The sequence below is a fragment of the Sus scrofa genome, chromosome 14 (assembly GCF_054392235.1).
Source record: "Sus scrofa isolate SSC_HxYL_T2T_F1_AM1 chromosome 14, Sscrofa_HxYL_maternal_Yorkshire_Landrace_v2.0, whole genome shotgun sequence".
NCBI classification, from domain to species: Eukaryota; Metazoa; Chordata; class Mammalia; order Artiodactyla; family Suidae; genus Sus; species Sus scrofa.
The window spans coordinates 33,848,230-33,864,009 of NC_139396.1; the positions used below are offsets into that span (position 1 = coordinate 33,848,230).

Here is a 15,780-nt window from a genome sequence, read left to right on the forward strand (position 1 = left end):
GTGGAGATCTATGAGCAAAGAGAAGAGGTTAAGCTTTCTTTTCTATCTGGCAGTGGAATGAAGATATGACTTTGGCTATTTCTGATTCAAATACAGCTTTAGAAAAATACTTCTAGGGAGTCACTGGTGTGGCGCAGTGGAAATGAATCTGACTAGTATCCATGAGGATGCAGGTTTGATCCCTGGCCTTGCTCACTGGGTCAGGGATCTGGCGCTGCCATGAGCTGTGGTGTAGGTCACAGACATGGCTCAGATCTGGTGTTGCGGTGGTGTAGGTCGGCAGCTATAGCTCCAATTCGACCCCTAGCCTGGGAACTTCCATAGGCTGTGGGTGAGGTCCTAAAAAAAAAAGCAAAAAAAAAAAAAAAAAAAAAAAAAAAACCAAACAAAAAAAACCTTCTGGCAATTGATTTTTATGTAATGTTTTTGTTTCCTGGTACAACATCAGAAAACCTATTAGTATAATTCACATGTAAATGAATGAAGGGAAAAACCAATCTTAAAAGATTCAGAAAAAGTATTTACAAGACTCAACATCAACTCAAAGGCAAAAAATCTTACCAAACTATAAACAGAAGAATTTTTTTTAAACTGATAAATGGTTCCTAACCAAATCCTGTATCACAGTTGTTGAAGCATGAGAAACAGTTCCCTGGAAAGTAAAGAACAAAAGAAGGATGGAATACCCACTATGATTGCATAAATTCAATACAAGATTGCTGGATATAAAAATCAATGTACCAAAATTAACTGAGTTCTTACATGCCAGCAATGAACAATCAGTAAAAGCAGTAAGATTTTAAATGAGAATACAACATACGTGGCAAAAAAAAAAAAAAAAGTATCATAAAAGTAAAAAAAGAAGTGTAAAATCTTTACCAAAAAACTTCTAAAATTCTACTTAAAGATCATGTTTGGAAAGGAAAATAAACTGTTGTAAAAAACAGAAATAAATAGGAAAGGGAGATCAAGAAGTTCCAACTTTCAGATGCAAAACTAGGTGTGAAATGTAGAATGTGAGGAATAGTCAATAATTATGCAATATCTTTGTATGGTGACAGGTGGTAACTAGACCTGTTGTGATGATGATTTTGAAATTATAGAAATACTGACAATCCCACTCTTGGGCATCTATCCGGACAAAACTCTACTTAAAAGAGACACGTGCACCCGCATGTTCATTGCAGCACTATTCACAATAGCCAGGACATGGAAACAACCCAAATGTCCATCGACAGATGATTGGATTCGGAAGAAGTGGTATATATACACAATGGAATACTACTCGGCCATAAAAAAGAATGACATAATGCCATTTGCAGCAACATGGATGGAACTAGAGACTCTCATACTGAGTGAAATGAGCCAGAAAGACAAAGACAAATACCATATGATATCACTTATAACTGGAATCTAATATCCAGCACAAATGAACATCTCCTCAGAAAAGAAAATCATGGACTTGGAGAAGAGACTTGTGGCTGCCTGATGGGAGGGGGAGGGAGTGGGAGGGATCGGGAGCTTGGGCTTATCAGACACAACTTAGAATAGATTTACAAGGAGATCCTGCTGAATAGCATTGAGAACTTTGTCTAGATACTCATGTTGCAACAGAACAAAGGGTGGGGGAAAAAACATAATTGTAATGTATACATGTAAGGATAACCTGACCCCCTTGCTGTACAGTGGGAAAATATAAAAAAAAAAAAAAGAAATACTGAATCACTATGTTGTAAAACAGGAACTAACAGTGTTACAGGTCATTTATACTTCAAAATCAGTCAAACAAATAAACAAACTCATAGAAAAAGAGATCAAATCTGTGGCTACCAGAGGTGGGGGGTGGGGAGGGAAGGAATTGAATGAAGGTGGTCAAAAGGTACAAACTTCCAGTTATAAGATAAATAAGTACAAGGGTATAATGTATAACATGATAAATATAATTAACCTTGATGTATGTTACATGAAAACTGACAAGATAGTAAATCCTTAGAGTTCATATCACAGGAAAATTTTTTTCTATTTCTTCAATTTTATATTTATATGAGATGATGAATGTTCACTAAATTTATTGTGGTCATCATCTCATGATGTATTTAAATCAAATCATGATGCTGTATACCTTAACCTTAAACAGTCCTATATGTCAATTATATCTCAATAAAACTGTAAGAAAAAAGTAAAAAATAAAAGGGAAACTTAGTTGAAAAAAGAAACACTCTACAAAAGTTGGAAGAATTCATTGACAGCAGACTATGTTACAAAAATGTTAAATTAGTTCTTTCAGAAGAAGGACTATTATAGTAGACATAATCTATATAAAAAGAATTCTGGAAATGGTGAAAATAAGTGTAAATATAAAAACCTGATTTTCTTTTAAAAATTGTTTAAAAATATAATTAACTGTTTAAAGGTAAAATGGCAACAACATATGGTGGAGTTTATAACACGTATGAAAATAAAATGTGTGACCACCATAGCACAAAGGATGGGAGAGGGGACTTGGATGTATTCTGTTGTAAGCTTCTTACATTATACATAAAGCGAGCCAATTCCTTAAAATAAATCTATTTTTAAAAAAAAGCACAGATCTCACTAAACTACTTTTTATGGAAATTAAGAATCATATGAAAGAGTCAGGGCTATAATCACCTAAAAAATATTAAGGAACAATGTTGACAGGGGACTTACATTTTCTGATAGTACAACTTACTACAACATAATTAACAGTAGGATGTTGCATTCGGATAGCTAATGGACCAATGGAAAAGGATAAAGAAATGAAGCACATACATGTCTAGGAGTTTGACACATGATAAAAGTAGCATTACCAATATATGGTATTGGGAAAGTTTATAACCCATTTGGAAAAAAATTAACTTCACACCATATAAAAAATTAATTTCAGATGACCTAAATACTTAAGATATGAAGACAAAAACTTTACAACCTATAATGAAAAATAAAACAAAAGATGACAATAACTTATCACTCTGGGATAGTGGAGAATTTCTTAAAAGACAAGAAGCACAAACCTCTAGACCAAGATTCATATATTTGACTGTGGTACTTTAAAATAAAAATCTTCAAAAGATGCTATTAACAGAGTGAAAACACAAGCCAGATTGGGAAAAGATATTTCCAATACATGTTATTAAAAAAAACCATCAGCAACCTATTCAGTATAAAAAGCTTATACAACTCAACAACAATAAGATTTAAAAACCCAATTGAAATGAGGAAACAAGAGTGGTCAATGATAAAGATACAATGAAGCTCAATACTACTGGAATTATGGAAATGCAAAGTAAGACAATCCTTTACCTAAAATTAGACTGATGATATTATGTATCGGAAAGAATGCAGTCAAAATGAAGTATAAACTGGTATAATCACTCTGGAGGATAATCTGGCAATACTTAATAATGCTGAATATATACACACCTTAACATACACAAAACTAATAAATGCATCATGGGGATGAGACACTTCAACTGGAGGAAAGTAGTAACCTCTGGAGAGGGAAGAAAAGTGAAGGTCAGGGATCTTAGCTTTAGATGTAACTTACGTCTTTAAAAAAGTGGGGAGGGGAGGAAGGACATCTAATTTTAAAAAAAGGCGAACTATTAACATCTATTTAATGGTGGTAACGAAGGCAAGAGTGCCTTTTTTGTATTGTTATCAGATACTTCCGCAGACATTAGGATTATGTAACTATACCTTTCCTACAATTGTCAAAATTTGTAGTGCTCTTTTCCTTATGACAAAAGTTACATGGTACAAAAATAAAACCTAAGAGATCTTAATGTCCAAATATTTTAGCAGTAGTATAGCATTTGTGAGGTATACTTGATAATTTTCAAGGAACTGTGCTCATTTTCAAGGAACTACTAGTGATTTTTCATTTTGCTACTATAATTGTCCTGATGCAAAGTGAACAAGATTTATAATCACTGACATGGCAGTGAAAATGGAATAAAGTGAGAATGCTACCTCACGAGAAAGATGATTCAACAAGATACTGCCTTGGGGGGAAGGAAAGAAACAAACTCCCAGATTTTTGTCTAAATTTCTGAGATTATTTTAGTAACTTTAATAAATTCCTTGGTGCTTTCTGGTCTTATGAAGTTTGACAAAACATGTCTCTAACAAGATTCAGTAAGGCTTTTTAATTTTATGAAAAAAATTTCAAATGTATTGATAATTACTTAATTACCAGAAATGTTATATTAATATGAAAGCTATATTTATAAAATATACATATTCATAAAAATACACATCAATGCTGACACTTGAAAAGGAATTCTAAAAATAAAAGTAGACCTTCACTTAGGAATAAGAATTGAAAATAACCTTGTATGAATTACCTTCACTGACAATAAGAATTACTGACAAATATTTTCTATCCAATATTTAATTAGCTCTTTCCCAAAGACTGAATAAAGTTAATACAATTGATACTAACTCAAATGTCAAGGCCAAGGTCACATAGTTAATAACAGACTGATTTCATACTCAAACAAATATAAGTTCTAAATACCTCTCTTAAATCATTCTACTATTATATTAGAAATAAGAAAAACTATCATAGTGTATTATACGAAGAGCGACAGATTTAACATGGATAATTGAATGAAAAAAATTCAAAAATCTTAGATACAAAAGTGACTATATGATATAGATATAAAAGTGACTAACCCCCCTATTGTGGGGATCTGAGATAATGAACCCAACTAGTATCCATGAGGACATGGGTTTGATACCTGGCCCTGCTAAGTGGTTAAGGGTTCAACGTTGCTGTGAGAGGCAGTGTATGTCACAGAGGTAGCTCAGATCCTGCATTGCTGTGGCTATGGCGTAGCCCAGCAGCTATAGCTCCAGTTTGACCCTAGCCTGGGAACTTCCACATGCCGCGGGAGCGGCCTAAGAAATGGCAAAAGGACAAAAAAAAACCCAAAAAACAAAAAACAAAAAACTGACTATAGTTCTTTTGAGCCATCTTTTCTAATTTCTCTCTCAATATTATTTCCCTGTTGTACCACTACCTGACCCCTGTTAGGTTACATCTGAGAGAGACAGCTTGGAATAGATCAAGAAGGAAGAGCTTTCAATTAGTTAATTAAGACTACTGACACAGGAGCTTCCATTATGGCTTAGTGGAAATGAAACTGACTAGTATCCATGAGGACCCAGTTCCATCCCTGGCCTTGCTCAGTTGGTTTAGGATCCGATGTTGCCGTGAGCAGGTCACAAACACAGCTTGGATCTGGTGTTGCTATGGCTGTGGTCTACGCTGGCAGCTGCTGATCTGATTCAACCTCTAGCCTGGGAACTTCTACGTGCCGCTGGTACGGCCCTAAAAAGACAAAAACTAAAACAAAAAAAAATTCCGACACAGTCATTTCTGCATCCCTGAGAAGTTGTATGCTAGTACTTTTTAACATTTAAAAAAAATGTGGTATCTCAGTGACAAAATTCATACGTCTTTTTTAAAATTTTGTTTTACATCTTTTGAACATATTTAAAATTTCCCCAATAACTTAATTATCGGCTTTTAATTTAAAGTTTAATTAAAATACAATTTAAGGAGTTCCTGTTGTGGCACTCAACAGGAAACGAATTCAACTAGGAACCATGACATGAGGCCTCGGGTTTGATCCCTGGCCTCTCCAGTGGGTTAAGGATCCAGTGTTACCACGAGCTGTGGTATAGGCCGGCAGCTGTAGCTCTGATTCAACCACTAGCCTGGGAACTTCCATAAGCCATGGATACAGCTCTAAAAAGCCAAAATAATTAACTAATAAATAAAAATAAAATACAATTTAAAATTAACAGCCACATGTGGCTGGTGGATACGGTACTGGATACGGCAATTCCTGAAAAACAGAGGGAAAGTTAATTAAAGATTTCTTATATTAGACAAAGAATAAGAACTATAAAAGAAAGCCTATAAATTGGATTTAATCAAAATTTAAAAATTCTTCAAATGACACTCTTAAGAAAATGAAAGATAGCTCAGAGACTGGGAGAAAATATTAGCAAAACATATCTGATAAAAGAACTTCAAAATAGAAAATTAAAAAGAATTCTCACAATTCCAGCCAAAACAAAAAAAACAAATTGAATGTTAATATAAGAATGTAGTTCCCTGACCCATTTCAGATTTTTGTGTTTATCACAAGAGATTCATTTTCCCCTTGTTGATCAATTTTATGATACATAAATGTAACTATTTCTAACTTAGAAAATAAATTCGTTTTAGTAAAATATTTTAATCTGTTTTATTTAAAAAAGAATTCTTACAACTCAGTAACAGCACAAACAACACAATAAAGATGGGTAAAATATGTGAAGAGGCACTCACTGAAGAAACCATATGAATGGCAAATGAAGAGATGCTAAACACGAATTCGTAAGAGAAATACAAATTAAAACCACAGTAAGGTATCACTATACTCTTACTGGAAGGGTCAAAATTGACAAGTGTTGGCCAGGATGCAGAGCAACTGGAAATTTAATACACTACTAGTACAATACTTTTTTTTTTTTTCTTCTCCCTTTTAGGGCTGCACCATACCGTTTGGAGGTTCCCAGGCTAGGGGCTGAATCAGAGCTACAGCTGCCGGCCCATGCCACAGAATCCGAGCCACGTCTGTGACCCACACCACAGCTCATTGCAACACCAGATCCTTAACCCACTGATCAAAGCCAGGGATGGAACCTGCAACCTCACGGTTACTGGTTGGATTCATTTCCACTGCCCCATGATGGGAACTCCATGTAATGCTTTTGAGAGCCATTCTTGCTGTTACATATATCAATAGCTCATTCTTTTTTTATTGCTAAGAAGCATTCCATTGCATGAATGTACCACAGTTGCTTACTGATACTGTTCATAAGCTGATAAACATTTGGGTTATTGTTTTCAGTCTTTAACAATTATAAATAAAGCTGCCATAACTATTTCCCTACAGGTTTTTCTGGAGGTGTACATAATTTCATTTCCCTTAGGTAAATATTTAGGAGTGGAATTGTTGGGTTATATACGTCTAACCTTACGAGAAACTACCAAACTGTTTTCCAAAGTGAAAATCTACTTTTAGCTTAAACCAGAGTCAGATTTTATTGCGGGGCTGTACACCCCATCATCTAACATCTCATTTAACCTAGGTATAAAGTATTAGTTCTAGCATTGCATCTACATTGGTTTTAGTCCAAATGAATCCCTAATTTGGGGGGCCTCAAATTTCTTCATTTGACAATTGAGGAGACCTGAATAGATTATTTCTAAGCTCTCTTTTAACATGAAAATGTTGTTCCTCATTATTCTATCATTTCACTGGGTCAAGCAAAACTCTTTGGTATTTTATATAACCCATCATCAAGATGTGTCTATGCCATTGTGTTCTTTTACAACTACCTCCCTGAAAATGTAAGACATTACATGATATATAAGCTGGAAGGAATTCTAAGATCATCTAGTCCCAATACCTCTTTTAAAAATGAGAAGCCAAGCTCCTCCAAGGCTTGTGAACTTTTCTCTGCACCAACACACCTGAGTACATACCGCCATCAGTCACAGCAGCTCACTGGATACCCCAGGCCCCTAACAGGGTGTATAAAGAAGATCCTGAGTGTGGCAAGAAAAGGGGACACACACTCTATGGACCCCTGCCTGATACCACAACATCCTGAGTTAAACTGGCTTCCATTGAGCCAAATTTGCCTAATTTGGAATGACTGCCCCTGCTAAGAATTTGGGGCCAGGTCCTCCAACACTTAGAGATTTCTATAAATACATTTCAATTTTATTTGGTAATCTTTCACTTTCCTCCACTTTGTCGCTTGATCCCATCTTGGTGGAGAGCTGTTAAAGGTGCCAATCACACTCACTGTCAAACTGACTACACAGCTGGATAAAACAGAGGGCTAATTTTCCACTTGAGCAGCAAATTTGTGGCACGCATGGTGAACACAGAGAAACCACTTTCTGGTTGGAGAGGGGCTAAATATCACACACAGCTGGGTAACTGACACTTGCGACTGGTCCCTCTTGCTTACCCTGTTTTCTGACTTGGCTTTCCATGAAAATGAGTAAAGAAGTAGCGAGTGGTCATAAACAGCCACCCCCTCTACCCTGAACAGAAGCTCACAAAGGATGGGTGTGTTGACAGTCAATCTTTTGGGTGAGGGAGGGAAAATAGGGGTGGGCTTGGGAACATTGTTGGCTGTCTGGCAACACAACTTTTAAAACGTTAAAAAGTATGGTTGGTGGAAAAAAAGTTCAGAGAGTTATGTATATAATCTCATTTATGTCAATACATACATTTACATATATATACATTTTTTTTAGTTTAAAAATAAAAAGACTGGGAGCACATATACATGAAACTGGCAAAAGTGGTTACTATAGGGGTGAGGGTGGTTGACCATATGGGAATTTTCACTCTCTACTTCAGGTACTTCTGTACTCCTGCCTTCTTCTTTTTAAAAACATTAACTTCTTTTAGAAATCAGAAAAAACCCTTTTTCATTTTTGGACTAAAGAGCAAGTACCAGAGGTGTCTGTTGGCAACAAAGTTTTAAAGGAGGTTGAGAAGAAAGAGGTAACAGCATCTGGAGGAAAGGAAATAAGGACTATAAAAGATATAGTCAAGGGTAGAAATAGCTAACAATAATAATAAATAACGCACTACTCTAAACCTAATCTTTCATATAAATTATGAACACATCTTCCCTCTAGAACAAAAGCTGTGCCCCCACAACCACCCAAAAGGAATTGTGTTAAAGGTCATATATGATTGACCTATGCACTGCTTTTTGCTTTTGTTTTGTATTGTTTATTTGTGGTTGGTGTTCAGGTGTTTAATGAGCATTATTAACCCAATACATCTCAGAGAACAAGAGCCGTCAGAGTGATTAAAGTGCTTGTAAAAAGCAACACATGACTGTGATAAAGGTAAAAATAATTTTAAAAGGAGAAAGGATATAGAAATGATAAGAATCATTTATGGGATGAATTATTTAACAGTAGAGGCAACTGAAGGACAATCTATACAAATAGCTGCAAATCTGTAGGAATGACAATGAGCAAGAAAGAAGAAAAAGGGTTAACAAAATGGTAAAGCTTGTCAAGTGGCTAACAGGATCAACATCAATATTAAACACTTATTAGTCTAATATTAATACAGAGAAAGACAGGAGTTTATTACAGGCATGTTAAAAATGTTTCACAACCCCTCAAGTCACAGATAAAAGCACTGGTTCAAGGTTCAAGAGCCAAACAAATCTGGATGTCACAGTCAACCACGAGGAGAGAGCAGAGAGATACTATGGTTAGTAGGGCATTCCCTGTGGCACCTTTGTAGGTAATTTGGAAGGGAGTTACCGAACTGAGCAGACTCAACGCTGACAAGACTGTTCCATGCAGAGGGAAGATGAGCAACACAATGCCTATCAGCACAGAGAAGAATACGCCCAATTCAACCTTTGAATGAATGTGCTTCTGCGTGAAGCAGGGGAAAAGCTCACATTCCTTTTAGTCACTTAAGACTTTGAAAGAAATGAATTTACAAACAGCTCTTGGTTTAGAGAATAAGTTTCTAAAAATACATACCATTTATCTAACACTTCATGCTGGGTTCTTCACATGCATTTATTTACGTTGGAGATAAAACCCAGGTTTTCATCAATGTTTTGGAAAGGATCTTAAACCAAAAAGTTTACTAGTATTACCAGTAACAAGTCAGGGACCAGTAAAGAGCGTTCATTTGCCTCTACCATCTGGGTCCTTTGGAGAGAAGACGTAGCTTTTTCTTCCCTAACTATGTAATACTGACCTATAGACATGGCAGCAGGGAGAACCACGCAGGATCCGAGCCACGTCTGCAACCTACACCACAGCTCACGGCAACGCCGGATCCTTAACCCACTGAGCCAGGCCAGGGACCGAACCCGAAACCTCATGGTTCCTAGTTGGATTCGTTAACCACTGCGCCACGACGGGAACTCCTGGATACAGAAACTGAAAGAAAGAGTCTTTCTGAAAATGAAAGAATTTCTGAAGAGCAATATCGAATCAAAATTTAAAATGTTTACATATAGCACTTTACTTAAGAAGTTTACACTAAGCAAATACCCAGATGGGTGTAAAAAATACAAATAAAAATGTATTCTCTTCAGCATTGTGTGGGGCAGTAGGGAATGGAAACCAAATGTTCGGACATAGAACAAATCCATACAATGTAATCCTCTAAAAGTTCAAAATGAGCCAATATTCAAAATGGAAAGGCTTTTAACAGAAACAGCTGTCTCAGAATCTGTATTCCCCTTTGCCCTTTTATAGGAGAACCCCAAATCTCAGCTGGAATTATCGCCACCTGGAACAAAGATTCCCCAGCCTCTCTTGTAACTAGGTGTAGTCATGTAACTAAACTCTGGTGAGGAAGAATATACCAAAGCGGTGTGTGTAACTCTGAGAAACTACCAAAGGGAACGGGCCCCTTCCTCCTTCCTGCTGACTAGAAAAAAAGATCTGTTAGCCTGAGCTGGTAAAGTCACACTGGATCACAGACAGTAAGCCACATACTGAAGATGGGAGGGCAGAAGGCTAGCGGGAGAGCTTGGGTCTCCAATGATCATGGATCTGGACTCTTTACCCTCAGACCTCCTTTATAAAGGAGAAACATACATCTAAACCATTTAAGCCATACTTCAGGCTTCCTATCTCTCAGAGCTGAATCAATTCTAACAGATTTATAATGTTAATGACTGAAGGATATAAGCGCACACATCCACCACAGGAGACTACAGATCAAAAGGTTAAACAGTGATTATTCTGGTGGTGAGATTACAGGTGATTTTCGTTTTCTTCTTTATATCTTTCAAATATATTCAGAAAAAATTATGAGTATACAGTGGTTCTATAATATCGCTATTTTTATTTTGAGAAAAGCATTCTAAAAATTCAAGTCAATTAAAGAAACAAGTTTTATTTAGTTCCTCTGAAGACCTCTGATAGTTTAGTCAGTCTCCCACTGAAAGGCAGCAGCTTGCTTGGCCCAGAAATAGGTTTTGCCATGCTAGATTTCTCAAGGCCCCCTCAAGAAGACAAGAGATGATGATCCCACAGGCACTTTGCCAGTCCTCTTCCAAGCTGCTATTTATAGATGGGTGACACAGTTTAACCAGCAAGTCAATAATTTCATCCTTCAAAACTTTCAGGACAACAATCTGTTGAATTCTAGAAGCCAGACACAAAAGAGAACACATTCACACACATAACTAGATAAAAAGTCATCAAAATGTATGTACACTTGAAATTTACGCTGGTTTTTCTGAATGAAAATTACATTTAAAAAATACCCTGAAGACAGAATCACACCTCATAGTGATTGATCTCTACTCAATGTATTGATATGACCAAGAATATTCTGCGCATTTATCAGTTTTGCAGGAATGCCCACCCATTCTCAGTGAAGATGAACATCAAGGAATCAGTGGGGGTTTCTGTTCTCTCCTTTTTCCTGTTTGAGCTCTTTTCTTACATAGTCAACTTACATCAACTGGTCCCAGTGATTCTCCAGATCACTTTTACTTTTTGATGTATTTATGAATTCCGTTACTGTTTATGAGGTCCTCGTAAGGTACATAGAAAAATCTTGTCCTAAATAGGAAATTCATTTTGATTTACTTCGATGCATTTGCTAAGCTCCCTAGTGCTTCTTGTTTTGATTATATTTCACTTTTAAAAATATTTTCTGGAGTTCCTCTTGTGGTGCAGTGCCGGAGGCCAGCTCTGGCAGCCAGGGGGTGTACACTTTTTTCCCGATCGGAGATGGATGGCGTCAGCGGAAATGTACAATATGGAGACAGCCTCTTTGTCCCTTCTTTCAGGGCGCTGGACTGCTCAAATTTTATTGGCAACAGTGGTTGATTATATAGACAGTTTTTCACTACACATTACATCACAGTGTTGAAAGTACATTGGTTAACTATTACATGGTATAGCAGCTATACATGTTTTAAGATCTCTATCTTAACTAAACTTAGTGAGTACTTTGAAGAGGCCATAGACACAAGAATTTGGCATTCACAAACCTTGTTTGTAGACTGGTGCTTATCTTCAAAGCGTTACGGCAGGGAGATAGTGTAAGTAAATATAAACCAACTTAATTAAACTAGCTATCACTTAAAAGCTTTTAAAATCAAGGACAAAACTCACAGCTAGGTTTTTTGGATAATATATGTCTAACTTTTATGAACCTCATTAAGATCCTAACTCTAAAGTTTACTATATAACTAGTTAATAGATAAACACTATGTTTTAACTAAGTTGGACTAAAATAGGGGAAAGTCCTTCAGGATGAAATTCTTATATTATTGTTGTAATTCTGTAATCACAAATCACCGCAGGAAAATAAGAATGGGAAATAAGAATAATAAGTAATCAGGAAAGACTGAGGAAAACTGAATAGCAAGTGAATAACAGAAAAGACTAAGTTATCCATGGAATAATCCCCACTCAGCAACACAAAATGGAAACTATTTCCTGGGAAATTTAGTTTTTCACCTATGTCAGCAGGCGAGCCTTATTGTCTTCTGAGGCCTGTCCTCGGAATTGTGCCGTACAGGCAGACCCCTTTTCCTGATTAGGAGCTTGTCCTCGGAACTGCACTGTTCAGGCAGGTCTCTTTTTCTGATTAGGAGCCTGCCCTCGGAATTGCACCATTCAGGCAAGCTCCCTTCCTCGGCTCCCCGTATCTTCTCGGCTCCGCGCAGCGCAGTGGTTAAGGAATCCAACCATGAGGTTGCGGGTTCGATCCCTGCCCTTGCTCAGTGGGTTAACGATCCGGCGTTGCTGTGAGCTGTGGTGTAGGTCGCAGACGCGGGCGGCTCGGATCCCGCGTTGCTGTGGCTCTGGCGTAGGCCAGTGGCTACAGCTCCGATTCGACCCCTAGCCTGGGAACCTCCATATGCCGCGGGAGCGGCCCAAGAAATGGTAAAAAGACAAAAAATAAATAAATAAAATAAATAAATAAATAAATAAAAATATTTTCTGTAACTGCGATGAATCACACTTTTTGATTCATATTCCAAAGTTTTTCTTTAAGTGTACAAAACAACTCTAACACTTTTGTCCTAGATTTTCAAAAGGATGAATTTAAAGGCATTAGGTATTTAAAAATTCTTAAACTGTCTGGAAATTTTTTTCTTTTAAAAAAAATCCTTTTTCTGTTACTTCTCAAACCACTAAGTCTTGTATTCAAAGTCCACCACTCACTGTGGCTTCAATCTACCTTTCTAACTTTTGTTCCTAATACACTCAGCAATTTCGTCCCTGGCCCCAACTGCAGCACATGCTTCAGTCACAGGTACAAACCTTTCAGATATTCACACACACACACACACAAAATGTTAATATTCTGGAGTAATGAATTAGAAGGATGTGAGAGAACTGAAATGTGTCCATTTTTGTACCCACTGCTATAGAGCAAGAAATATATAAAGTGTAAACGCATGCCTCTGGGGAAACTGAACACCTCACTTCCAAATCTTTTTTAAAAGCACTTTATTGAGGTATGACTGACATGTGAGAAGGTATATGTATTTAGTGTAAATAACTTGATGGGTTTGTGCATAAGTATATAACCCTGAAACCATCATACATCAAGTTCATATACATAGCCAACACATCTCAAAGTTTCCTTTCACTCCTGCTATTATTATTATTTTGTGTGTGTGCATGGGAGGTGGTAGGGGCTAAGAACTATGAACATAATCCAAATCTTTTTACTTCCCTAGGAAATTCTGATTCTATGGCTGGAATTCATTTTTCATAATCCTAATCTTAACATACCTCGATACTGCCTTTTCACAGTCTACCGCTCAAACCACATACACTGAGTCACATTCATAAATAGTATACACAGTACACTGTGTCTATGGAATAGTGAGCCACTGAGAGGTAAGGTCTGTCTCACTCATCTTTGGTTTGCCCCACAGCACCAAAGGTTTCGTACAAAGTATTAATAACACTGTTAGGCTGTATACCCAAACAATGGATTTTTCATAAGGCTTCTCTTCTAGTTCTAACTATTGCATAGTTGGCCATCAACAGCTTCTACTGGATCTATGCAGCTTGAATCAAATACAGCTTAAAACAAATAAGCCACTGGCAAAGGCTCTGGACCACTTTTTGTTTCTGCAGATTTTTTTGGTGTGGTAATTATGTTTATTTTAACAGACGATTTGTTTACACTTCTTGCCTTTATCAGGTCTGTCTCTTAAGTACATAGAAACTATTTCTGGCAGTCCTGTTTTCTAAGGAAACCTTGCAATTTTCTTTTAAGGTCATAGAAGTCTTTTACTTCTGAGTCTGCTATGCACCACCTAAGACTTGACTTTAAGTTATAAAAACCATTGTTTTCTCCAATGTCTGGAAATGCTTGCAAGATATAATTAACTGCCCAGAACAAACAATGCAACATAAATAGATCTTCTTCCTAAAAAATAACTTACTGTTGGGTTATGTGAAACAATCTCACTTTATTAGTGAGCAGAAAATTTTGAAACAAGAAAGCAGCTAGCTATAGTACTTAAATTTAAACATACGAAAAATTTCAAGCCAAAAGCCAATATAACAGTGCCATGTTGAATTCAAGTAGCATGTCCACTCACATCAGAAAAAGAAGAGAGATGCCTACAACCACCACTCCTATTCCAAATTATTTTCAAAGTATAAGCCAATGTAATTACACTGCAAGAAAAAAAAAAGGTTAAAAAATTACCTACAAAGTTATACACCTGACAATCTAAGAGAATTAAATGGAAAAACTACTAAATACTAAAATAAGGAAAATTTAACAAAGGGCTGTGTAGAGAATGCAAAAAAGAAATGCCTTTCTTATAAGTAAACAATGCTGGAAGATTCTAATTATAGTAACAACCAAAAAGATAAAGATATGTTTAAAAAAAGGTTTAAATAAAGGAAAAGACATTTTTTGTTCTTAGACTTAATGATGTGTTGGAAGAAATGTCAATTCTCTCCTTAAGCAAAACATGAAAATAACTTTATTGAAAACACCGTAATTACAAATATTATATGAAAAATAAGTGACAGCAGCCTGGAAAGTTCTGAAGTGAAGAACAATGACTGGGAACAAGTACAAGATATTAAAATACTAGAGCTATAGAAGGTGAAATACTTGAGTAATGTAATATTGATAGGTCAAGTGAAAGAGAAGGATTGAGAAGGAAATCGAAATGCAGATGCTTTTATAAACATATGAAAAAATGTTCCACAACTTATTCATAATGAGAGAAAAACAAAAAAGTTTAATGACATACTATTTTTTCACTTTCCAGGGAGAAAACAGTAGGACGGCTTGATGATAACATTGTAGTGGTGCATTGGGATGTGCTGCTGGCAAGAGCGTAATCTGCTAAGTTGCTATGGGGGCATTTTGGCAATATAATGAAGTAAAAAATGCATACACCCTTTGAAATGTATCCTACAGATAAACTTACAAAGATGCTCACAAAAGAGATTATCGATGTGACATGATTTCTAATCACAAAATATTGGAAACAACCTAATACTCCTAGAGGAAGGCTTGGTTAGATAAACTACGGTATGGTAGGTATATCCAAACAATGTAACACTATGCAACTGATTTTTTTTTTTTCCTAGCAATAGTTGAAACATATTTCTGAGATGTACTGATGCTAATTTCATATGTTATGTTTTACATCTGCATCAAAAACCATGCCCTAAACCTT

At 36.2% G+C, this 15,780-nt stretch overlaps 1 protein-coding gene across 7 annotated transcripts in view; it reads right to left on the bottom strand.

Annotated features, from left to right (window-relative positions):
- INTS9 (integrator complex subunit 9) overlaps positions 1–15,780 on the bottom strand; it is a 115,631-nt gene that overhangs the window by 88,879 nt on the left and 10,972 nt on the right. For 2 of the 7 annotated variants that reach the window (XM_021072408.2, XM_084997785.1), the window contains exon 2: positions 9,840–10,024. The exons of the other annotated variants lie outside the window; for them this stretch is intronic. The gene's annotated coding sequence lies outside the window, so the exon portion shown is untranslated. The remainder of the gene's footprint in view (positions 1–9,839; positions 10,025–15,780) is intronic. 7 annotated transcript variants of the gene reach the window in all.